The sequence below is a fragment of the Athene noctua genome, chromosome 10 (assembly GCF_965140245.1).
Source record: "Athene noctua chromosome 10, bAthNoc1.hap1.1, whole genome shotgun sequence".
Lineage (NCBI taxonomy): Eukaryota > Metazoa > Chordata > Aves > Strigiformes > Strigidae > Athene > Athene noctua.
The window spans coordinates 108,000-114,348 of record NC_134046.1 but is presented as its reverse complement, the minus strand read 5'-3'; the positions used below and the strand labels follow the sequence as shown (position 1 = coordinate 114,348).

The window sequence follows — 6,349 nt, the reverse complement described above, 5'->3', positions numbered from 1 at the left end:
CCCCTTTGGGGATGTTTTCTTTGCCTCGTGAGCAAGTACTCGGCTCTTGGTAGTTCTCCAGTTTTAGAACCTGCTCCCATTCCACCTGACGATGACCCAACTTCCTGAAGTTTTCTCAAAACTCCTTCCTGTACTTGGATGTGGTTGCACCAGCCGTGGGGAGCGGGAGGGCTCTGCAGCCACCCGCAGCGCCCTTTGAGGCTGCGTGGGATGCCGGGGGAAGAGCAGTCGGGAGCAGGGTTTTGGAGGTGGATTCCCCTGCTCTGAGTGCTTCTCTTTCCGCACCTGTACGGGGAAGGAAGCGGCTGGATCTCAGCCTCTGGAGGAGCACGTTCCTCTTCCCTGCCCCAAAAGGGCGTTTGTGCCCACCCTTTTCCCATCTGTTCAGTGCCGGGGGTGCTCAATCAGATGCTTTCTCCAACTGCGTGTTCCCCATTTAGCTCCTTTTCTGCCCAACTCGGCTTTAACCGCTGCCTGCCACGTGGCGCTGCGCGTGGGATTTTAACCTTTGGCAGCCGCTGGAATGTTTGCGGCGTGTGTTGGTCCTGGCTGCTTGCAAGGGGACTCTCGGGGTGAAGCGCTGAGGCTTGGACAATAGGGCCAAGCCAGAGTTGACTTGTAGACGAGTCCTGTGTATTTTATAACTGTTAACCATTGTGCTAACAGGTATTTTACTAAGTGATAACCAACCACCTATTCCGATGTAAAAAGTGGAAGTATTGAAGCCTGAACAACAGGCCCTGAGCCGAAGCTGCTCACTCAGTATGTCATCGTTAGTGAAACAGGTGTGGAAGACGTGGCTCTCTTGAATGTACATTTATCTTTCTTTGTGTGGGGATGAAATAACCGGGTCGTGGAGACCGTAGTCTGGCCCTGTGGCCTGACGTGAGCCCTTGCACCTAGTCTGCCTGGGTAAGCAGAGGAGCTCCCTTAGCTTCTCCCCTGAGCCCTGGCCAGGCTCCGGGGGAATCTAATGTGAGATTGAAACCAGATATTTCCGCTCCAAACCAAGGTGCCAGCTCTTCTGGCTTGCCGATTTTGGGGTATAGAAGGGTGGACCCGCTCACAGCGACTTTGGAGGCCTCACCTACGGGTGGACGCACCGCGTAGGGTTTCCCACTTGCCGGGAAAGGCTCTGCAAACCCTCGCTGTAACCGGGGCTGCCTGCGGGTCTGGGTGATGGCAACGGGTGCAGGTGCTGAGGGATCTTTTTTAATCGCTGTTCCCTCTCTCTCAGGCAGTCAGGATTTGATGCGTTACCCTGTATTTTCCTATCTGTGTGAGTGCACTATTCCGTCTTTCCTGACTGCGTGTTTTCCATATTCTTCTGTTATTTAGTTATTTCTAATAAAATACGCCTGCTCCTTTCACTCCGGTGTCTGAGTTGAATTGATATCCCTAATCAGCAAAACGGGGGGAGATGAGGTGGCGCTTTCCAGAGCCGAGGTCGGTGTCGGTTTGGCTTTGGGCTGAGCTGTAGCCGCCGCGGCGCTAGTTCCTGGCAAGGGGACGGACGGGGGAGCTGTCGGGGCCAGAGCTGCCGTAAATATAATCAGACAGCTTGCTCGGGTTCTCCAGCTCCTAGCGTACGCTCCAGAAGAGCGGCTGAACGCGGGCAGAAATGTTCCTGGATTTATCTGGTTTTTTTAAAAAAACTATTTCTGCTATCACCAGGATTTGAAAAACTAAATTGGAAAATGTGAGTTTAGGAAAAATATCTAACAATACGTGTGCTTTTAATAGTTACTGTACTGGTCTCCCAGGGACCGAAGTTACGCTGTTTCGTCCTTAAAGCAACTCTGCGCTCCCGTGTCGCGTTGTCACAGGCTTTCCTCCCCCTTCCACCCGTCCAAAGAGCCCTGAGGCTGCTCTGACCGACACTTCGGTCACCCCGCTGAGTTCTGGGTCACAAGGCGAGACTGCGCTGCCCTGCGCTGCGGCCGTGCCGGAGCTCCTCCCTCTCCGGGGGGTTATAAGATTTGGCAGCGTTGGTCCCGTCGGCCCGCGCACCGGAGCGGTCTCGCCCAGCGGCTGCTCCCGCTGCCCGGGGAAGGTTCCCCCGGCGGGGAGAGGCGACCTGCGGCGTGCGGCTGCGCCGGGCGGCCCCCGGAGTGCGCGTGCGCGGCGGCGGCCCCGCGACCGGAGGACCGGCGGCCCATAGAGCGCGAGCTCGGAGGAGCGACGGGCATCTCCGGCGTTTATTAACGGTGCTGGTCGCTATAGTTACCGGGGGGGGGGGGAGCGTGGGCCGGGCCGGAGGAGCCGCAGGGGCGGGCAGGGAGGCTGCAGGCAGCGACCCCTCCCTGTCCGGGGCCGGTGCTGGAGGAGGAGCCGGTGCGAGCCGAGGCAGGAGCGGGGCCGCGCGGCCGGGCGGCTGCGGGGAAAGGTGCGGCGGGACCGGGGGCGGAGGCCGCTCCGCGTCGGGGCCGGGCGGCGGCGGCGCTGCCCGGAGCCGCGCGGGGCTGCGCTCGGCCGGGCTTCCGGGTGCGCGGGCGGCGCGGCGGGAGCCGTAGTCACGTGCAGGGGGCTTCCGGTCGGCCATGTTGGCTCCCCGGGGCACGCCGGGAGCTGCAGTTTCTGCGCTCTCGGTTCCCCGCAGCCGCGGCGCTGGCGGGCGCGCGCGGCACGGCGCAGCCCTCGGTACCGGCGCGGCCCCGCGGCGCGGCCCGAGGGGCGGTTTTGTGGCGGTTTCCCGCGGGCTGCCCGCGGCTCCCCGAGACGCGGTGTGCCCCCCGGCCCGGGGGTGCGCATGCGCGGCCGCGGCGTCTCCCGGGAGTGCGCGTGCGCGGCGGAGGTGAGTGTTGGGGCTGCGGCCGGGCCGGTCCGCGGCAATAAGGGTCCCTGCCGCCTCCGTGCCCCCTCCCGAGGCCGCGCGTGTCCGTTCCTGCCCCGGGGATGCCGCCGGCTGCGCCCAGCTCGGGCTGGCGTGGGGTGTCTCTGCCCGGCCTGGCGCTTCTCACGGCTCGGGGGCCAGAAGGGACGGGCGGAGCCGAGCCTTCCCGGCCGTGGGCAGCGGGGCGGGAGCCGCCGCGGCTGGAGCTGGAGGGGCCGGAGAAAGGGAAGGAAGGAGAACGTCAAGGGCATGTGGGCAGCAGCCGCCTCGCCCTGCAGGGGGAGAGCGCCTGCCTCTCCGGGTGAGCGAGGAGCCCTCTGCACAGTCCGCAGCGGGCCGGACCCAGGCGCGGAACGGCCGCGGAGCGAGCGAGCGAGCGAGCGAGGCTGCGTGTGTCGGAAGCCACGTCTTGTAAGAGCCGAGAGACACCCGCGTATTCTTTTAGGGGGAGGTCAGCCGGGCGAGTGGAGTTTCAGAAGAAGAGGAGGGGCAGGAGGAAGGAAGGAGAAAGAAGCATCTGACCTGTCCAGTTCTCCCGGCAGTGCCGGGAGCGAGAGCCGCGGTGAGTCCCGGGCCCTCGGGGCCCTGTCGCCCCCCTTGTATGTCCCAGTCCCTTCCCGCCCTTCTCTTTCCCATGCTGTGATTTTTTTTTTCTTCTTCTCTATATCTTTTCTTTCTTTTCTTCTGCCTTGCTCCCCCTTCCTCTCTCACTTTCTCTCTCTTGTCTTGCTGCTCCCTTTTCTTTTTCTGTCTGCACTTCTGACTGCTTGTTCTGTACCTTTTGCATCACTCCTCAGTCCATTTCTCTCTCGATCCTTCCGTTCTGCTCCTCACTTCTCGGTTTCTCTCTCTTTCCTCTGTCCTACTCCTGCACGTAGTGTGTGATTGAATGAGGTTCTGTGTCTAGCAGGCCTCACCTCGTAAGAGCTGTGAGACACCTACATCTTCTCATAAGTGGAGGACAGCCAGGCACCTGGAGCTGTAGAAGAGGAAGGGAGAAGGCAAACAGAAGGAGGAGTCTGACCTGTCAAATTCTCACGGCAGCGCGGAGAACTGCAGTAAGTCCCGAGCTCTTGGGCCCCTCTCATCCCTCTTGTGTGGCCTGGTCCCTCCCTGTCTTTCTCCTAGACTCCTCTCTTTCTGGTGCTGCTCAACTTTTTTTGCTCACCTGTATCTTCCGTCTTGCTTGGAGCATCTCCCTGTCCCCATCTTGTAGGTCTTCCCTTTCTCTGCCCTGTACCCTGCCGCTCTTGTTGCCTTTCTCCATCCCTCTCTGTCCAGCTCCCTGTTCCTATTGATGCCCCTTTCTTCTTCCTGCACCCGCTGCTATTCCCTGCGATCTCCATCTCTCTCTTTCCTGCTCCCTTTCCCCCGTTTTTCATTCCTACCTCCGTCCCTCATAGACTGTCTGGCCTTTTTCCTCGGTGTCTTTCTCTCTGGCTGACTCCCTTCTGCTGTTTTTCATTTCCTCCCTATCCGTCTTGTTGCCCATCGCTCTTTTGTCTTCTCTCTCTCCGTGTGTCGCTGTCTGTCTTCCAGTCACTGGTCTTTAATTCCTCCCTCTTCCCTGTAGCTTGCTGCTATTTTTTTTTTCCCTGTTCTCCATCATGCTCTGTCGGGTGCCCTGTCCCTGTTTATCAATTCCTCCCTCTGCCCTGCGGTCTGTCTCTTTTCACCATTTAATTTTTGCCTCGCTCGCTCTCTGTCTGGCTCCTTGTGCCGGGTTTGCGAATTCCTTCCTCTGTGCCCCGTACCCCCTGTGATCTTTGCTGCTTTGTGGCCTGTTTCTGGCTGGCGCTCTGTTACTATTCAGTAATTCCTCTCTCGATGCCTTGTAGTCTGTTGCTTTTGTCTTTTCTCCATCTCTCTGTCTCTGTTTCCCCTGTTTTAGAATACACCCCCCCACCCCCACCCCCCTTCTTTCTGTATGCATCAGGATTAGTTTTTCGCTCCAGGTCTCTTTTTTTCTGTGTCTCTGTCCCTGTTTCCTAATTCTTCCTTCTCTGCCCTGTCACATGTAGCGATGTGATTTGTTTTGTGTTCCTTCCCATGGTTTGCTGTCCTGACTCCCCATCGCTGTTGCTTTTTCCTCCCTCTGTGCCCTGTTCTCTGGAGCTTTTTGGTCTTTCTTCCATCTTGCTTGGTCTAGCTCCCTGCTCCCCCCCTTTTTTTTTTTTCCCCTCCATGTCTGTTGTGCCACCCATCCCAGCTTTTTTTTTTCTGCATCTCTATGCTGCTCCTCGTCCTTCTTTGTTGGTTTCTGTCCTGCTCCTCCTCCTTTCTGCTGCCTGTTTTCTTCTCTCCCTGCTGCTTTTTTTTCTGCATATCCACGTTGGGTTCCCTGTCCCCATCCTCTCACCGCCCCATTGCTCATCTCTTGTTTTCTCTCTACCCCTGTACTAGTCAGCTAGCTGCCACCTTTCTTCTGTCTTCTTGTGTCCTGCATCTTGCTCCTCATGTTTGGCAGTTTCCAGCTCTGCCCAGCAGCTTGTTGCTCCAGGAACCGACTGACTGTTCCCGGCTGGACTGAGGAGCGTGGCTCCGGGAACAAGCGCCAAGGTGTGCCAGGGGCAGGGGCAGCATTAGGGGCCCTGAGCCCCGGAGCAGACTCACTCCCTTCTGGGACTTGTTCTGTGTGTGACTGAATAAACACTTGCTGTCTGCCGGCTGCCTTTTGTGCTTCCTTTGCCCCAGGTGAGGGGCTGGGAGGGGTGATGATGCTCTGTGGGGGTGGGTGATGGCCTCCAGCTGTGGGCTGGGGCTGGAGGGGCCCCAGGTGTGGGCAGTGAGGCTGATGGCAGCGGCCCCTCCCTGTAAAGGGCTTGCTCCGGGTGGAGGGGCGGGTGCTGCTGTTAAGAGCAAGGCAGCCGTCGGAGGGGTCGGTGTCAACCAAGGGAGGAGCAGAGCAGTCGCTGAGCATTGCTGGGCCCTGGCTGCACCGAGGGAGAAGGTGAGTGGAGCCGTGCCATCAGCTGGCAGCTCCTGGGGAGGATGGCGGTGCCTGCAGGGTGGCAGTGTTGGAGGTGGTGGCAGGGGCTGCCCCGAGCCGGGGGTGAGGCTTCTGGGTGCATTGGTGGGGGTTCGGAGGGGTGAGCAACGGTGCTGCTGCAGGGTCAGAAAGCAGAGAAAACCGCCTCTCGCAACCCAGCGGGAGCTGTGGTCCTGGCGTGTGGGGTTTCTGGCCAGCCGCGTTGGTTCCCTGGGTCACGCTGGGATGCGGGGTCTTACAGCGCTTGGCGTGCAGGCGGCCGTGCCGCGTTGGCCAGCGCGTGCCAGGAGCTGTAGGTTCTGCAGACTCGGCTGCCAGGCAGCCGCACCGCTCGTGGGCGCCCGTAGCGCGGCGCAGTCCTCGCTACCGCCGCGGCCCCTGTGGCGCAGCACGAGGGATAGTTTTGTTGCCGCTTTCACGTGGATTCCCGGGGGCTTCCAGCTGCTCCCCACCAAGCGTCGTGCCCGTTCCTCGAGAGCGTGTGCGCAGTGACGTGCCGCTCGGCCGCCGCTCGCGCGGGGGTTGGC

At 60.1% G+C, this 6,349-nt stretch overlaps 1 long non-coding RNA gene across 1 annotated transcript; it reads left to right on the top strand.

The window, feature by feature from the left end:
* The first annotated feature begins 2,134 nt into the window (after positions 1 to 2,134).
* LOC141964199 (uncharacterized) lies at positions 2,135 to 5,496 on the top strand. Its single transcript, XR_012634281.1, has 3 exons — positions 2,135 to 2,207; positions 3,279 to 3,395; positions 3,744 to 5,496. It is a non-coding gene; the product is annotated as an uncharacterized LOC141964199 (long non-coding RNA).
* Positions 5,497 to 6,349: the final 853 nt, after the last annotated feature.